The 19,964-nt window shown below is 35.5% G+C and overlaps 1 protein-coding gene across 4 annotated transcripts in view; it reads left to right on the top strand.

Moving 5' to 3' along the window:
• Window positions 1–19,964, top strand: part of homer (protein) — a 497,710-nt gene that overhangs the window by 188,156 nt on the left and 289,590 nt on the right. Inside the window, exon 1 of one of the 4 annotated variants that reach the window (XM_069827173.1) lies at window positions 8,157–8,241. The exons of 1 other annotated variant lie outside the window; for it this stretch is intronic. The gene's annotated coding sequence lies outside the window, so the exon portion shown is untranslated. Of the gene's footprint in view, window positions 1–8,156; window positions 8,422–15,616; window positions 15,704–19,964 lie in introns of those variants that run through there. 2 more of the 4 variants (XM_069827172.1, XM_069827175.1) reach the window with 2 other exon arrangements.

Below are 19,964 nucleotides of genomic sequence, written 5' to 3'. Positions count from 1 at the left end.
TTCATTTTAAGCTAATATCGAATATAGGAAAATTTTGCATCGTCATATCGGTAGTTACGAAGGACTATAGGCCTAACCTTTACTTTAACGGAAGTGACTACTTTTTATTTATTTTTTCTTAGACAAAGATTAGGCTACCTATACTACTTTACCTGAAAATTGAACATTTGAATTGAAAAGACACGAAATTAAAAATAAAACAAATTAAGTCTGAAGATCCCTAATAGGCGAAGACCCCCTGTATTTATAAAGATAGGTCGAATGTTGCTCTCCTAGAGGTCTAGTTACTCTAGTAATAGTCTACAAGTGAGATCGACTGACTGATACATTTCATATTGTGCATTTTTACCTGATTTGGTATGGATTAACTTACTTGGGACAGTATTACATAATGTATAGAGTAAAATTCTGATTGTTTAAAAATTCTTCAAATTATATATTAAAAGGCCTGGGTCTATCTCTTTCTTTCCATCCTCGGATCACTCATTATTATTATTATTATTATTATTATTATTATTATTATTATTATTATTATTATTATTATTATTATTATTATTATGTCCAGATCGGAACTCCCTTTAATGTACATGAGTGAATATTGTAAACATAAAGTGATGTACAAAAACAGTTACTTTTATTCACTAAGATTTAAAAAATGGTTTGAAAAATAACATAAAATGTTCCGTCTAGAAGTGTTTGAGTAACTACTTATTTTACTTGTCCCTAGCATTCATGCCTTCATTTTGCAGAATACCCACGTAATTTGTAAGTACTACGAACTGTTATGTGTCCTCTCGCTGTACACTTGTGGGATATACTTCACCCTGTTTTCCAAAATAAATTTAGTATGATGCAGAAGGTCAAGAGCAAAATCTATACTAATAAAAATCTGTAACCGGCATTTTTCTGGTAATTTTCGGTTTTCCAAAAATAATTGTTGTTAACATGTATAATTAATCATCCTGAGACCGAAAATCGCATTTTTTAAATTTTTGTTTGTATATCTGTCTGGATGTTTGTTACCTTTTCACGCGATAATGGCTGAACGAATTTATATGAAAACTGGAATATAAATTAAGTTCGCTCTAACTGAGATTTTAGGCTCTATGGCATTCAAAATACTTTATTTAAAAGGGGGTTAGAAGGGGCCTGAATTAAATAAATCGAAATATCTCGCTTATTATCGATTCTCATGAAAAATGTTACATAACAAAAGTTTCTTTAAAAATGATTTCCGATAAGTTTTATTCTTTGGAATATTTTGATAGGACAGATATTTAACGGTATACGAGAGTTTTAAAATAACAATTAATTTTATCACTGCCGCCTCTGACTAATAGGCTCTAATGAAATGAAAACAAATGACTTCGTCTGTTTGAGGCAGCCTTGCACACAACAAACGGGGAATATATTAATTTAACACTGTTTATACGGATGGGAATATATAAACGTTTATCAATATTGATATACAGAGAATGTTCCTGTGTTTGTATGAAGTAATCTCAGAAGCTAATTAACCGATTTGGATAATTCCTTCACTATTTGAAATTTGTGGTTTCTCTAGATGGATGTAATGCTATATGAGAACTGAGGTACGATTAAAATATATCTTTACGCACAGAAAACTTGATATTCTGTCGAAATATTGTAGAACTTGATTTTTTAATACTTTATTTGGTTCACATAAAATACTCTAATTTTATACACTTTAGCTTCTTTTTGTCCACGGAACATAATAGTATTTTTAAGAGTTTTGTCGTAAAGGTAAGTATTTTACTGGACCAAAAATACATATAGAGTGAAAAATAAGTATTTTACTATTCAGTTCACTGGAGCTGAGTTATTTTAAAAAGTGTCACGAAATAGCGTTCCTGCGCTCATAATTTACCCATTCGTTTCCTATGTTTCTTAAAATAATATTTATGTATCACATTCATTTTAATTTTTTTATTTACATAAACAGTGAAGCACAACCGAGCGAATTGGCTCAGACAGTAGAATTTGAGACTCGCACTCGGGAGGTCACGGGTTCAAACTCTGTGGCCGACCAATCTAACTGGGATTTTTTATGGTTTCTCTTAGTCATAAAGGCAAATGTCAAATTGTAAATTTACATGCCATGATTTATCACCGCCTCAATTACCAATACGATAAACATTAATAAAAAATCTATAATCAGTTACGTGAACACAAGCCATCTACAACACACTATAGAAACAGGAACTCAACAAGAGTAAAAACGGCGTAGTGGTATACCTACACATTGTAAACACGCGACATGACCACAGATGTTAAAGCGTGTATGAATAAACTTAACAAAGAAAAAAAAAGGTGCACAGTGAGGTTAACATAAAAAATTAGCTTCGTACACAATACACTCTATATTGCCATTAATTTGGAGTGATTTCTTAAAGGATGCAGTCAAGACTAATTTAGAAAAAATTTAAACGAATTATCCTTGCACCAAAAATGGATTTGTCTGAACCAAATGATCCTATTTTAATTATTTGCATGTAATAACAATTAAAAAACATGTTAAAGGAATTATGCAGGGAATAAATGCTCTCTGGACCAAAATGGTCGTATTTTAATTATTTAAATACAATTTCAATTAAGTAACCTATTAAACGATTTATCCTTCTACCAAACACGGATGTTCCCTGGACTAAATGTCCTATTTTAATTATGTAATTACTTTATATTTATTTCTAACAAGTGCAGCGAAGCGGACGGGTACGGCTAGTTTATAATATATTTAGCCTGCAGGCTTAGCTGTGAGGGAAGGTGAATGATCATGTAGACCCGTGTCAAGCATGTGCTTTCAACAGTCTAACAAAAAGCTGTACAAGTGCAGGTTGAAGCTATTGCTAATTTGAAGCCGTTTTTGACATCTCATATTTTGTATATTGTAACTTCTTCTAGTACATATCCGTATACATTTCGTCAATGGGGTTTCAATCTGAGGCGGAAATTTCCTTGTAAGCTGATTTAGCCTCTCTACGTGGTCCTCCCCATTTACATGTAGGTATGCCTTGAAGCGCTTGTTCCTGCATCCTCCATGCCGGTCCGCTGTCGTAACTCTTGTTATAACCCTGTCGCTTAATAATGTGTAGATATAATCTTCTGTATCGCTTTCCGTTAGTATGTATGTTGAGTTTTCTATAGTTTTCCCGTTAGACATGTTTGCATACATTTAGCACATTTTGAAATACAGAATTATCTAAGATGAATACAGTCATCATTACAATCCCTTTTTCAATTGGATGAACATAATGTTTTCCTGGGTAGCCTTTTGGTTGCATTATATTGAAATGGTTAATGAAATATATCCCATTGTTATACATCATGTCATGTCTATTATTGAATATGATGTTCGTTACGTCACTCAGAAACTTCAAACAAATCTACCGAATACTTAATTCGCATGTAACTTGGAGAATATGAAGAAGACGCCTAAATGTAGGGCAACAATTAAGAAATAAACTAAAGTTACCGTAAGCCTACTGTAGTAAAATCAGAATGATTTAATATTGTCATTGGAATTTCTTAATAATGTAATCTTTATCAGGGTTACATAATTCTGCCGTTTAGGAATTGTGGACTCCTTTAAAGGCGTTTATGCCCTTTGAGAAGCTTCGGTCAAAATTTGAAAGCTGAACTTCTCGATCCTATACAGTACACGGGCATACTGTGGCTGCATGGAATTTTGTTTTCAGCATGACAACATAGATCGTACATACTTTAGACGGGATTCGAAACAAGACCATAGTTTACGCACAAACTACACTTTAACTGTTGTGCACACAGCGACTGGTGGGACCTACATCAAGAAATAATCGAATTTAAATTGCGTTGTTCTCAATATTAGATAAAACCCCTAGTATCTATAATACTAGTACAACCCTGTTGCACTGTTAAAACTAAATCTTTTCGGCTTTCTATACCGGAGACTCGAGTTCAAATCTCTACTATTCATGTCCAATTTTCGATGGAAAGCGTTGGTGTTTAGAGCAGATTTTTGCTGATACTTCTGTTCTCCTCCCTAATTTTTCATAATTTCCCTTTAAACCGCCATTATCGTTTAAGTAGAATGTGAGTCCATCTTCCATTGAGCATCATGGACAGTATCGAAGGCTGTCAAGAGATCTACAGGTTTCGCCACGTTGTTCTAGAAGAGACTCATGAGGTGAATTTACAGGAATAAAATTATCCTTTATTTGATAAATAATATTTACCGTCAGTTTTTTTATCTCTCGGAAGTGGCGAACTGGGGCTTTAATGTCTATTGTACTTACTGACCCTTTCGGAAGAAATCAGTATAAAAGAACATCTGTTGATTTTGAAGCTCCGAAGATACTACAGAGATAGGCCAGAGGGTTTCTTAACAGTCATCAAGAAGTAATCCCGGCTAAGGAATCGAATTTCACCCAAGGTGTTACGGACATTGTTCACCGGTCCATTGTGACATTTTCAGAGAAAACGTTGTATTTCGTTAGCAATCTCTATCAGATATCATCGAGGCTTTTCCTCCCACGCTGTGCCTTTTTATGACATGATATGATAGGGAAGATGAAATACTCACATAATGTATTAGTGGAGTGAAATTCGTCAAGTTGAGTGGAACGGGCGAAATTCCGGGGAAAACTCTTTTTTTCTGATCTTGCCAGTCACAAGTATCACTCTAATGATCTAGTCAATGTCAGGGATCGAAGTCGAGATAGCGGAACAAGCCCGCGCTGTAGTACTGCGCTTTGAGAGCGGTTAAATGGTTGCGGTTGGTGAGACGGACGGACATTGGACACATAGGTGGTGGTGGTAGTGATGTCTGAAGGGGAATTTGTGGTATGACATGAACAGATTCCAGATTTCTGCGGGCTCAAGCGATTTTATCCACACAAATTCTTTTCAGTTTCCTACTATGAGAATCTAACACGGGCCTGAATGGTGCTAATAAGATGCTGTCCACTGCCTACTGATTATTGTGTGCTGTAAATCATATTTTTCAAAACCACATTATGGATAAATATTTTTCAGACTATTAGACTCGTTTATGTGTTTGTATTCTACCCATTCATTAACTTTGAAGATTAATCTGACGTCACTTAAAGCTTTGGTTTTTCTGAACCGACGCATGTGACGTGCGGGATGCAAGGTCCGCCTCGCACAAATCTGGACTATACGAGTTACAGAAACCCTCACTATCTCTCGTGTAGTCGGGCGTCGCATTCCGCACGTCGCATGTGTCGGTTCAGAAAAACCATGGCTTAAATTGACTACCGGTACCTTCTTATCTTGAGTATTTTATTTTTTCGTTCGTTTTTCTTATCCGCTTGTATCACAGTTTCGATTTTTTTTGTCTTTTACTCATAAACTTTCGCAATACGCATTTGTACATATATGGCTTTCGTGACGTGAGGACATTGCACTGGCAAAAAAAAAATCGTTGCCTTGAAAATGGTAGGCTACATTGATACTCGCATCACACTTTTTTTTTTTTTTTTTTTTGCGTTTCGCAACAGTTCAGTTTTTAACGTATTACCAGTAGTAGTACCATTTATAATAAATTAATCTGCAACCAAATAAGAAAATTAATTTTTGTTTTCCGTATTCTATAGGCTACGTGAAACACAATTTTATAGTATTAAAATGTTATCTACTCGTAACTTATTTCAAAATCGTTTATTTTAAAGTACACTTATTGTTTACAGAATTATATAGATTAGCTATTGGTATATTGTCATTTAGATTTCGAAACCCAGTTATAGCGGCTGACTGGAAGAATCATCATGCTAACTACACGTTCCACTCCGTGCTGGTTGGATGAGAAATAGTGATTTACAGTAACATCCTAAAGTATAGCCTATTACTTAGTTGTGAAGTAACTAACAGCACTGTGACAGTAAATCGCTCAATTGGAGATTGTTAAACAATATTGTATTATGGGCAATCATTCTCGCTTACACAAATTGAGATGTTGGCATTTACAACTTAACGACATTGTGCATATATGAAGGAAATATTGTTCTATAAATAGCGACCCAAAGTGGTCCCGCGGTGCTGTCTGGATTCTGAGTTATTTGTGATAAACGATTTCTAGAGTATGTTTGCGACATCCATGGCAGAGCAAACACTTCCCTTTCTATGTTCTGTAACGTAATAAGTACAGTGTCCCAATTCTTGTGTTATTGTGAACTTGCTGCTGTCTTCAAATGGAGATGAGAAATAGTGACTTAATGAAGGAAAGTGAGCAGTGAGTTAAAGTTTTTTTATTTACTATAATTTAACAAACTTCATTATGGCGCTCATATTTAACAGCGAGCACAATAAAACGTAAAATGTAGACCTTCTACATTATTAACTTTGTTAAATTATTTAATTAGGGTAATAATTGGTTAAAGTATTCCCACGTGCTGCATGCTTTGTGTGTGTGTGTATATATATATATATATATATATATATATATATATATATATATATAAAATTTGAATCACAGAAAGACTACTCAGAAACGTCCAGACAAATAACACTATCAACCATCCTCAGTTTGTGCCTAATGGTACATTCAATCGATTCTACGAATGTATCTACCATGGTGGCAGTTTCATCCTTTTCCACATCTACTTTTCAATTATTATTATATTTAATTTTTTAAGAATTTCTAGTTTGTATACAGTACAACATTATTTTATGTCCACAGTCATACATATGTAAGCAATCAGGTGAACACCTATCTACTAGCTTATAACTATTGCACATTATGTAAAACAATTTTCTTGGTTTGAACACATTTATAGCGGTTGGATCTTTCTCAATAATTGTTTAATACACAAAGTAAAGCGCAGTTAGTATTCCAAATATTTTAAATATAAATTTCGACAAGGATGTTGCTTAGACCACTATTGCCATCTCTTCTCAAACGTTATTGTATATGAATAGGGGTAGATATTCTTATACTTTCGCTTCAGGCCTTTTCGTCACTCATTTTGCGCATTGTTAGTACAGAACGTCTTACTAATGATTTCGTGCTAGAGACAGAGTGAGGGTACGGTCAAATGACCGTTTTCATCTTGTACTTGTTCCGAAATGAATACTGCATGGGAAAAATTGTTTCATTATATTTACATTCACTTTATGAAAATAGATTTCATAATAATCTAACATTTCAAATTTTTTTAATGAATATACAAAACATAATATTATAAACCTGTGTTAATTTTTTTCTGCTCATCTCAAATCCTTCCATCCAGGAATTGAAACGTCGCAAATTTCCTTCCATGTCTTCTGCTGCTGTCATAAAAGCAGGATCATTATTCACTATGTAAAGTGCCTCGGCTGTGGCTACAGATATTGAGGCGGCTAGGGTTCGATCTGGACAGAATAGACGTTGCAGAGAGTTTTGCTCGGGGTACTACCGTTTCCGTACTTCATTCCGGGTTTCCTTTGCTGATCTAGGTTCTAAGAGCTTAGGGCTCTGGGCTCTGTGTTCGGGTTCGTAATTAGCTGATGGGATCTTACCTGCAGGGCCCAGGAAGGATTGCCCGCCTATCAGCTTCGGATTCACGAATGCCACCCAGGTCATCCGTCGGACTTACAATTAGACTATCATCGCATATAGAACGTACAATGGTTGATCTAAGACGTCAATTATAGAAAAAAAAGTCTGCTCTTGAACGTGAAAAAATCGGAAGTAAAATACAGCACGTTACGTTTCAGAGTTTCGCTTTTCTAGAGCCGGACACAGGCTGGATCCTTGCACTTGGGCTCCCATTGCCCCTTTGTGTGCATTATATAGGCCTATGCGGTGACCACAAATTATATTGCACTTGCCGAGATTTTGACTCAGGTGTCCGGCTAAACTCTAGCCTTTCGTCAAATTTTACATCATGCGCGTGGTGCCGACCACACCACCTCATTCTAGTGCCGAGGTCATGGAAAGCATGGGGCTCTACCTCCATGCCCCCCAAGTGCCTTCATGGCATGTTACGGGGATACCTTTTCATAATAATATTCATGGAAAATATCAAAAGCGAATCGAGTAATTGAAGAAGTTTGGATTAAGGCACGCCGTTTCTGGAGATGTGCGTTGCTATGGGAATGCGTCGATTAGGCAGCGTGGCAGGCACAGTGGGGGTGGCCTGGTTGGGCTGGCGAGGGAAGCTTCGCCAGTCGGTGCGCGGCTGGGCTGGGATGCGGTCGGTCGGGGTGTGCATGTATATGCAGCGAATCGTTTCCGAAGTGTGTGTATGTGCTGTTATATTGTGAAATTTGACCGTGTCAATAACATGCGAACGATGTAGTGTTACTAGACGGATTCTTATATTGTTTAGAATTATTCTGATTTTGAGTTTGCTCGCATGGGGGCAGTTGTATTCTCTTGACAATTTCTGAGCAACTTTTAATTATTGAACACAGTTTTATATGGCACGTTGTTTTTTTGTTGGTATTCTAAATAATAGTTTACAGGAGTGGAATATATAGTTCAGATGATTTTTAAATTGTTGGGTTGATGTCTAGCTATAGGGATGTCCTATGTATCATTCACAATTTTTTTATCCTTTGAGTTTTATAAAAAGAGTTGGTATTTACTAGAAGTATTCATACGTTGAATACTGGAAATTATTATACTTATTTTTCTTATTTACGATGTAGTTTGTCGTGAATGTACCAACGGAATATATTTTAGTTTCCAATTTCGCACGTCGTAATTGCGTGACATAAGCGCTAGTTTTTAATGTGCAATATATATATATATATATATATATATATATATATCCCTGTGCTTCGTTGATATTGTTTTGAAAATTGCTAGTTACATTGACATATCGCAAATTATCCTGTGCCAGAAATAAGGTTATTTACACAATACCAGAATCATAGTTGCGCACCTAATAGATCCTATGTATTTTTATTTTTATAGTCTTCATAATCCTATTGGAGCTTATGCTAATCCCACATACGAACCTGTTTGAACTAATGTGAAACTGGTGGACGTAGGACTCACATGATGTGGTGTCATCACGACATTGGACGTCTACATCAGACAGCACTAGACATCACATTGTCAAAAAAATTCTTATTCTAGGCGGGATTTCAACCATAGCTATACAGTAGTACATCTCGCACAGCGAGAATAAATTGAAAATAGAGCATTCACTGCTAGAGCGAAGAGTGTGTTACGTGCATAGGCCTGTCTTCGACAAGTTGATGTCATTCTCGTCATCGCTGTAACGTAATGACTTCCTTATTTGAGCTGGACAGTTGGTTATTAGCAGTTATCATTGACGTAGCCGTAGCCTGCTTGTAACTGAGACATTCTCCTGACCCTCCCTGTAGTTCTATTTGAGAGAGAGAGAGTTTTTGTGTGATGGCCGCGTTTGTGGGAGGAGTTGGAGGGCAGATTGATGCTCCACTGCATTTCCTGGTGTAGATATTGTGTCTGACTACTTGTACACTTGCTGATACTGTCGCGCAGGCGGCCCACACAGTGCTAATGCATTCCGAAGAAAACCTCCTTCGATTTACTTTACTCCAAGGGAGTATAAAAGCCTATGTTTACTGCAGCCAATTCTGTCGTGCTGAAAGTGTAACCTATTGATTTCGAAACTTTTTATCAAGTGCTGTGACCGTTTCGTGTCTGCAGTGAGATGTTTTAACGAACATAAAAAGAATCTGAAACGAATCCGTATCAATTCCCCTTTGTTCTTAGCATTATCTTTAATGTAGTGATATATAACTAGGTTACCATCCGTCCGGCAAAAGAAGAACATGTCTTCTTTTTTTATCATTTTATCCTGTCCGGCAGGCATTAAAAAAAATGAAATGTTCGGCATTTCGAATTTCAACTAGAATTAATATGAATATTGAATAATGTGCGATATTATGCACAGAATATCTAAACAAATGGTGAAAATCTATGAAAGAATTTAACTGCTTTCAATGGTTGAAACTGGAACACATAAAAAAAACATAAAATATGATGACCTATTGACATGCATTGAATTCTTACACTCTTAAAAAATTCATGATTCTAAGCTATTTTATCAATTTTATACTTCAATGTACAAAGATATGCCATTCAAGTTAATTTGGACAAAGATTTAACTTTAGATAAATGATGGTGCAAATTCTTCAATTACAGTAGTTCTGCGAGCACTGAAACTTCCTCAGAACTTTTAAAAATATGTCATTTCTATTTATTTATCCCAAGTCACAATGGAAGTGTTGAGAGAATATTTTCCCTAATATCTGCTCAATGGACAAAAGAACGAAATCGCATACTAACGGAGACAGTCAGAGGTATCATCATAGTGAAATATAATTTCAAGGACGTGTCCTGTGAATAATTCCATAGTTATTTGTTACAAGATAGAAGTTTGTCTCTTTAGGCACTTGTGCACAAAGTGGGCTCCACCGATAAGTAGGGTACAGATGTAATGCTGATCCAGCAAATAGTGAGAAAACTAATGTGACCCATAGTTTTTATCTTTAATTTTGTTCATACCAATTTCTAAAAAGTCCTTTTTTCAACAATGTCCTCTTATTTTAGATTCCATGTCCTATCGAATTTCTTCTCATGGTAACCATATATAGTGTCCGAGGAGGCGTGGTCGATCTTAGTACTTAGCTAATCGTTCTACTAATTCAGGTTCTGATCGCTCTGTTTCTAATGAGAGAAGGTCGCGAGTCGGAAACGTGATACGAGAATTATAATGAAACCTTTGATAAGAGAAAACGCTAATCAGTAGGAAATAATGATACTAATATGAAAAAATAAAGTATAAAGAGGTTGTGCCTCGCGCCGTATCTGCGAGATCAAAACCGCCATGCCTTGGACTCACGTTATGGAATGAGAAACATCATAGGGAAAGAAATTTCGGCCGTGTATGGAACCGGATGATTTTGTGGTGCTACAGAGAGTATAGAAATCCGGTTTCACAAGCCAGCTTTAACGACTGGGGCGATCAACCACACGTTACCTACTACTCATTGGATGATGGTTTACCTCTGGTGAGGCATGTGGACGTGGGCCCACAGTCGGCTGGTCGACACTGACTCTTAATGGACTGTCGCGCTAGAGATGGGTAAAAATAGCTGGAACAGTTTTTTCAAACCGTTTCACAATTGAAACTGTTTCAGTACGAAACAGTTTCGTGAAATAACCTGTTCCAACTATTCCAAAGAGTGTTAAGGCTCATTCACAATGAAAATTAAACATAACGTAAGCGTTAACTTAAGAATATAAACGTTACCGTAAAATCAAAAAGTCATACCATCATTCACGAGGGGAACATAAACATAACCGCAAACATACTTGGTAACCATGGAAACATAACAACGACGCCATTTCCTCATATTCTGTCGTATACTTCAGCGCTCCACGATTGTGTTCTGTTTGCAAATCACGTAAGCATAAACATGAAAGTTTGGAGTTTGCAAACTTTCATGTTAACGTCTTACGGTAATGTTTATGTCAATGCTTATGTGAATCATTGTGAATGATCCCATTTGGTAGCCTGGGCGCAAACTTCTGTGTTTATGTTACGGTTATGTTTAATTTTCATTGTGAATGGGCCCCTTTACACTGCTCCATTGATCACTTCTACTTTCTACACGGTTCCAAGAGATAAACAGTTAAATTAATATTTTCTAAACAGTTTCCTTCCTCTTTGCTATCTGCTAAGGCCACGTGTAGCGCTATCATCAACCTCCAATTGAAAGTAGATATAATATAGATTTTCCACACGGCCTTCGTGGAGCAGTATGTAGTGCCGCGCAATTTATTTGTACGAATCAAATTCCCTAATAAATTCAATATTAATAATTATTAGCTGCCCATTGATGGAGAATATGTTTATGGTGCCCTGACATGCTGTTAAGTAATGTACTGTAAAAAATATTATCGCATAATGTCTTATCGTTATTAAACTCTCCTAGGGTTATATGCTTAATTTTTGCTAAAATCGATTCATTTTTAATTGTAGTTATTTACTGTACCCTTAACAGTAACCTACGAAAAATGACTGACTTTCGTCGTCATAATACACTGAACAGCTGATCTAAGACGATTCAAGGGCTTTGAAACATGTTCCTGAAACAGATGAGAAGTTGGAACAGTTGGCACTGACGTTGTAAACATATTCTTATGAAACTGTTTCTTTGAAACTGTTATTTCGGAGCAGTTTCGTTCATGAAACAGTTACAGTCGAAACTGTTTCTTAAAAAGAACAGTTTATTCCATCTCTATGTTGCGCAACGGATTTGGTTTTTACTTTGACGTGAGGGAAGTATGTAAGCATATTCGAAACAGTCGAAACTTTCTTAAAAAGAACAGTTTATCCCATCTCTGTGTTGCGCAACGGATCTGGTTTTTACTTTGACGTGAAGGAAGTATGTAGGCACATTCGAACATGAAATTTTCTGCATGAAAGTTTACATCGTAATTCAGCCAACCCAATTTTCAATACAACACTGCAAATGAGGCGTACTCAAGCAACCTGACAATAGCACTGTCTTAAAAAGATTTCAAATATTCAATCGCCTACGCCTATAACCTGGAGCACAGTCAGTAGACTGCTGGCCTTCTGTGCCCGAGGTTGCGGGTTCGATTGATGGCATTTAAGTGTGCTTAAAATGCGACATCCTCATGTCAGTAGATTTATTTGCATGTAAAGGAACTTTTGCGGGACAAAATTTCGGCACACCGGCGACGCTGTTAGAACCTTGGCAGTTGCGAGCGTCGTTAAATAAAACATAATTTACAATTTATAACGTGGATGTATCAGGATCCTGATTTCAAATTATACAAATTACGATTAGCATTCATATTATGTTATTGAATTTCACATAGATATAGAATGGGATCTACTTAATTTTTTTTCGCATATACCGATCTACAATACAATTCGGCACACACAAACAAGCCAATAAATGAGTTTCATTATTATGTTAATACAAAATATATTATGCAATAATAAAAAATAAATTGAAAAAATGAAATGAACTGCACAAAGCTAACGAAGGTATTCATGCGTACTAGAAACCAATGTCTTTATCCATTTAGGTCTAGCTATTTGGACCTTGGTGTACGAACTGCAACTGAGTGTAGTGAAATTGAAAGACAGTAACGCTAAAGAACTCTGTTTTTGGACAAAAAGACGAACTCTCGGTGCCTATAACTTAAGGGTATAGAAATGCTCATTTGGAGTCCAACTATGTAAGGAAGGTTTTCATTAAATTGGTGCCTTTTCCGTTCGCGATCTTTCCTTCTGATGTGGCATAAGTATAATATAAATTTTAGCATTAGGCAGGTTGTGATTCCTTACGTAAAAATTAAGAAAAGTACTTTTTCCTGTTTGGAATAGAATCATAGGTTTTTACCTCTCGTACCCACTTCATTTCTCCGGTATTCTGAGGTTGAAATTAATAGAATTTATATACAAAGTAGGCTCTATTGTGGTATTCATATACTCGTAGAAGACGGAAATCATTCCGAATATGTTTTCTAAATGAAGTAGTATACAAAAATATAGATAGAGATTGAGGACCAAATCTTGTGATTCAGTTTTATACTACATGCTGTCTGTAAACACTGAGCTGTTATGAACAAAGTCAGAACAGTATAATTGGAATCTACCATCCTTCGTGCAGTTTTTCTCACAAGTCAAATGGAACAGATTTACTTTGAATAGTACTGCTATATACACACAGTTTAAACTCGGATACTACGTTCCACGCATCCTCGTTGACTATCCCACTCTCCAAAATTACTCTTTTGTTCCTACAAGCATTGTGCACAGATTTAGTGCATGTCTAGAGATGGAAAGAGTCATATCGTTCTTTTTCTGCAGAATCGACTATCCTTTTCTTTTTCCTTTTCAGGGATCGTGTAGTCATGTATTCTCTTGGAAACTAGAAACCCTACTTGTACCAGCAGCGAGCATAACGAAATAGGTACAAAACACTTCATATAATTAATTTTTGAGCGTTGACTCCAATAATAATGTCGTTATTTAGAAATCCTAGCTTCAATTTGAACATTGCAGTGTTTTGCATCACGTCATGATATTCGCATGCGGTATTTGATATCCACTTGTATAATTTTAATCTGTCTTAAAATATAATTCTTGAAAAAAAAAAAGTCCTTAAGATTAAAAATATGTTGGACATTCAATTTGTCCCACAAAGTTTTCTGTCGCGATCGATATTTCAAGTTGTTTGATCAGTTAGACCTATTCCAAAAGGAAAGCAATGTGTTTTATAGTTACTTCATTTTTTAATTGCCTTGTTATCATAACAAAATTTGTGGAAATTTGTTTTTAACACCAGAACTTTGGTCATCCCAATCCAAAAATGTCTTAGAAGACAACCCAATATTCCTCGTTTTGTTTATATCAGCATCATCAGAAGCGCAAGTTCCCATTATTTACAGATACGCAGAACTGCTAAGGTAGTTGGATATCTTGATAGGATCAATTGGTTTTATTTAGGTTTATCTACTAACTTAATGTATTTTCGCTATTAATATTTAAGATTAGTCTTCGGCCTTGATTTTTGTAACTTCCGATTTGCGCAAATTTAACTGCGTTGCAGCCAGAGTCGTGATTTCACATCCCATCTACGGGATGATGATTGTCCGTTGTCGAACGTAATGTTCTATGTTGTGTTAGGTAGAGACCCGGCATCGTGTTGTCTGCACGGCATGGATGACCCTTAGTGTGCTCCTCTAGAAATGTGTCAGATCTCATAAGTTTCAGGCACTGCGAGGACCCCGAACGCCATCTAGAAATAAAATTCCAACTTTCATACGATTTCGAATGGCTCCTAAAAATTCCACAACTGTATACCCTATCTGAAGCGGGTCCTCCGTGTTGTTACCCATTGTAATTAGACCCAAATATATGTCTTCGTCTTTTTTGGTTGTTCTTTCTTTGTAAGTCATGTCAGTTTTATTCAGGTTCTTTTTATTCTTATACAGATATTATTTTTAACTATTTTCTCTCTTTCCTTGTCTCATTACTGTCGTTTTTTTTCTTCAAAACTTTTGCTAAGAGTCTTAAAAATCACATTCTTGTAGCTTCAATTGTTTATTTGTCTTAGCTTCCTGGCGGCTCTTTGCGAAGAAGACTAGACAGATGCATTCAAGTGCATGGTTAGCATTTTGACCATCTGCTGTAAAATTCTTCAGTTACTGTACTGTACCTTGTTTATGCAGAAACTTTACTGTTGTTCAAACAGAAAAGTTTTTGTGTATGTTAAATCACATTTTTGTGGTGTTGAAGCCAAAATTATGAATTTCACTGTCTCGTGACTGAAAAATTAAATAAAATTGTCACTGCTTTTGCTGGAATTAGTATTAAGGAGGTCCCAACCAGTACAAAATGGCATTATCTCGTAAACGCTTAATTTGCGGACCCATGTTTACTGGAACTTTTTTGCTTCTCTTCGTTTTTACTTTTCATCCCTACATTTTTTACTATCACTTTTGAAACATCTGTATATATGATTGTTTATATTTTAAGCTTGTTTTCTTCTAAAAACACGCCAGTCCTTGTCTGAAAGTTTGTGTTATTTTGTATGTCACTTGAAAATTTGCTCAGTTCGTAGACCGGTGGATAAAAAAAAAACTAGTCCAATTCTTTACAGAAGTGGATTTAACGTGTTTTGGGATCATATTCTTCAGTTGTTTTTTCTCTGACACATATAGGTAAGTGAAATGTACTGCCTGATAATAGTTACACTGATATTGTTAATTAAAAATATTTAGACTTTATCAGTTGCTTGCTGGTCATTGCTTTTGTGCTTAGGAAGTTAAGCTATTAATTACCAGGGAACGGATTTATATGGACTAAAAATATATGAAATATGTAAATATATATGTAGTTATTTTTACCAAAATATGGAATTAAATATGGATTTTTACCAAAATATGGAATTAAATATGGACTTAAAATTATAAAAAAATGACTATGTACGTTAAATATTGGTACATTTTAATCAAACTAAACAAAAAATATAATGGACGTACCTTATCTTCCAATGTAGTTTCAACAAAACACAATTTTTATTGTCTGTTACCATAACAATAGGTTACAAACATTTCTTTAAAGTGCTGAAAAGTGAATCGTCTTCTATTGTCTCTGAGGATAGATTTATACTGACTAAAAGAGCGTTCGACGTCACAAGAAGTAACTGGTACATAATTCAATTTCACAATGTCTGCTGGGGATAAGTCCAAGTTAATCTTCACTGTTGATTCACCACTCATCACAGCAACAACCTTTTGTAGTTCTTCATATCCAGGGTTTTTTGAAAGTACAGTGTCCACCTTAGCTCTTACTGCATCTGCAACTTTACCTCTACCACGATTCAGTTGTTCCACAGTACTATTTATAATTTCAAAACTTTCAGATAGTGAAAGGTGCCTATTTTGGAGACTTTTGAGCGTTTTTATGATGCATGAAAATGTATGCTGAATGTGAGCTAAGTCATTCTTCACACTTATGTCACAGGTAACTGTTTTCGCAGTATCAATTGAGACTGCATCTTCAGAGTCCAATGCAAGGAGAACATTGTTAATAGAGTCTATATGTTCGGCATAATATTCAACTGCTTCTAGCCATGTACCCCATCTAGTTAAAATTGGCTTTGGTGGCAATGGAATTTCAGGGTACATTTCTTTCAACACGTTAACTCTACTGGGAGCTTTGAGAAATACTTTTTTCACTGATGAAATCAACAAATCTACTTTAGGGAAATTGTCTCTGACCACTTCTGCCACACGATGAAATGCATGCAAGTAAAATGAGTCAATTTAGGATATACAACAGATAATGCTTGTCCAGCTTTGACCATATAAGGGGCAGCATCGCTAATAAAGAATAACACATTATCGTACATAATACCCTTTGGCCACAGAATACCCATAGCTTCGTTGAACAGTTTAACTATAGTTTTGTTATTGCACTTTTCTAGAACATCACAATGTAAAAGAATTCGTTCAGAATATTGTTCACTTAACAAACCGATAACTACATTACCAACAAGTCTACCTTCTTTGTCGGGAGTCTCATCAATGGAAACCCAAATTGAACTATCTTTAATTTCATCTCTTATCTTCTGTATTGTCTCATCGTAGATGGATGGAGCATACGTCTTCCTAAGTGTTGACTCATCCGGGATTGTATGTTGAGTATATTTTTCAAGGAATTCCCTGAAGACCTTATTCTTTAGTTTGTAGAGAGGAATATCAGCAGAGATGAGAGAACGGCACAGGTCGATGTTAAACTCAGATCTTACATTCGATGTTGTTGGTTGTGTTAAAAACAATTGTCTCTGCTTGGAATTTAGTTGTTTGTTGGCCTGATGTTTACTAGTTGTAATGTGTTGTTGCACCAGGAACTTTTGTGTAGATGATACTGCACACTGACACAAATTACAAAATAATATTTTATTGTCAGTTGATAAACCATCTTCTTTAAATTCTGAAATGTAACTTGTTAGTTTTGATTTTAAATTGACTGAATGACGTACTTTTGGCATATTTACCGTCTTTATAGTATGATTTACAAAACTGAACCTATGTGTACTCTGACTGGCATTTAACTGTTGAGCTGCACAACTGAAGTCTGTTAAAAATTTTAAATTAAATTAATACAGTTTTGTAACTTACTTTCCCATTGTTGATAGGACTGGTAATTTTCAAATAACTCTGTTGTTAAAGGGATTACTGAACATGTGTTTAAATCTCTATTGTTGAAATGTATTTTTAAAAGTTAATGGAATTTTGTTTTGTTTTATTGTTAAACCTAATATAATATGGACTGTTTTATATGAAATATGGAAAATATATGGAAATTAACGAAAATATGTACTAAACTCTAAAATATGGAAAAATATGGAAAATAAAAGTAGGATTTTTCAACCCTACACATTGTGAAACATAAAGATAATGCAAAATATAAATTATATTAGCTTTATAAGTAAATATGTATTTACATATAAATCCTTTCCCTGTTAATTACAATTCTTACTAGGTTAAGCAGTCATTAATAGTTGCTTTATTTAATTAATTAGTATCCTTTATTAATGTCGTACGCATATTATTACTAAAGGGCGAAAAAATGTGCGTTATGTCTTAAGTTCAATGTCAGCGGACTATACTGTTACCATTCGCTCACGTAAACAGCGGTAAGAGAGTACAGTCTGGTAATGAGAACCTCATCAGTCCATTCAATCGATCTATAAATATTGGAATGAAGTTGTAATATAAGTTAGTTATAATGATTTAAAAACTTACCTCAAATGTTAACTGCCACCGCCTGGATGATTAAAGGATTTATTACACTGAACCACAATATACATCCGTATATTATCGATAGAGGAAGTTCGACTTCTCTCACTGAAACAGTCTTTCAACATCGAAAGGGATATCTTTCTTGCTGTTACAATGCTACTCTATGTAATATTTCCTACGTATTTTAATTTCACATTTGCATATGGTACATAAAATATTTTCTCCTTTCGGAATCAAAATCTCTCTTCCATATTTATTTCTTAGACTGTTTAATTCCAAATCCTTCGACTTAGGCATTTGCAATCACTTTTACACAACACTACCATCTGCACAAGGACACCTTACGACTAGAAGTTGACACTGAACGTCATTTGTTGGTTCCTACTTTTATTGCCTCCCTTTCATAGTGAATTTATTTATTGTGCATGTACCTGTGACGTAATCCATACTTCATACCAAACTAACCTGTATCGCACTTTTTTCTGCCCTCTAATTATTAGGCATACTAATGTTTTCGACATTAATAATAGACTGACTATTGGGATGCTTATCTGAGCGATGTTTATCATAATCACTAACCACTGGCATGAACATCACATTGTTTCTACTCGTCTTCTCGTGAGTAACCGACAGTAGGAAACTGGCATTCAACATTACCGACCTCGTATATCAACGTATAATCATGTTTTTGTTGCTATGGAATTTTACGAATTGAGGAAAAGGTATGGTAAATGTAGTGAGTTAGGAAGTTGGAGAACCAGGGAAGAAGCACTCATTCTCCGAGCTTGTTTACCACAATCATCAGTTATCAGAGCTTTCAACGCTGAAAATCGAGCCCGAATTCGAGAATCGTACTAGGAAGACATCGCCATTTCTGTCTTAACGCACATATTTGGAGCTCTAAATATTTTTAATCATTGATGTATTATAAGATTTATTCTAATAGTATTTTTACTTTTACTCATTCTCGTCGTTTAAATGCCAGGACTTTTGACGCATATCTTAAATTCTTGATATTGATTTTCCCATATCTCAAACTGTTCTGCAACTGAAGCTCGAAGCTACTTACAAGTTCAGCGTAACAGGAAATTGTTTCCATAAGCCCCAGTGCTCAGTATTTATTTGACTAGAATTTCAGTTATTGAACAAATAGCGTTCGTATAGACTTGGTTTTTTATTTGTTCTTGTGAACACGAGTCTCCCTGTGTAACGACCTCACAATTCGTGCTTTGTTCCCCACCCTTCCGGTCGGACTCGAGCACTACGTTGCTGCATTTGAATGCGATAGTACTGGGAAGTTTAAGTGAAAAAAGTTAAAATGAATCTAGGGAACTGTGGCCTACCCTGGGGAGGGGCATTGAGAATTACAATCTCTTCTCTCCCTCTCTGTTCATCAGACTTTCTCGCTTTCTCTCTCCCGTGGGTCAGCATCAAGTGCTGAATGATTTTATTTCTCACATTCACGCTACCAGCTATAAGTCATCCCACTAGAATCTAATTTGGGAATCGCAATAGGAACAGGATGTTTAGTCAACGTCACGGCATTATTTATTTGAGGATGAGGTCAAATATGTTTTTCCCCCCTCATACATTTATACATTGCTTGCGTCTTTCTACCAATGATAAATTCGTTTTGCCTTTACGTCTTCCAATCTCCTGCACCTCGTTTTTA

Source organism: Periplaneta americana, chromosome 1 (genome assembly GCF_040183065.1).
Source record: "Periplaneta americana isolate PAMFEO1 chromosome 1, P.americana_PAMFEO1_priV1, whole genome shotgun sequence".
Classification (NCBI taxonomy): Eukaryota; Metazoa; Arthropoda; class Insecta; order Blattodea; family Blattidae; genus Periplaneta; species Periplaneta americana.
Note: the sequence above shows the minus strand (reverse complement) of the source record. Positions and strands in the feature narration are given on the sequence as shown.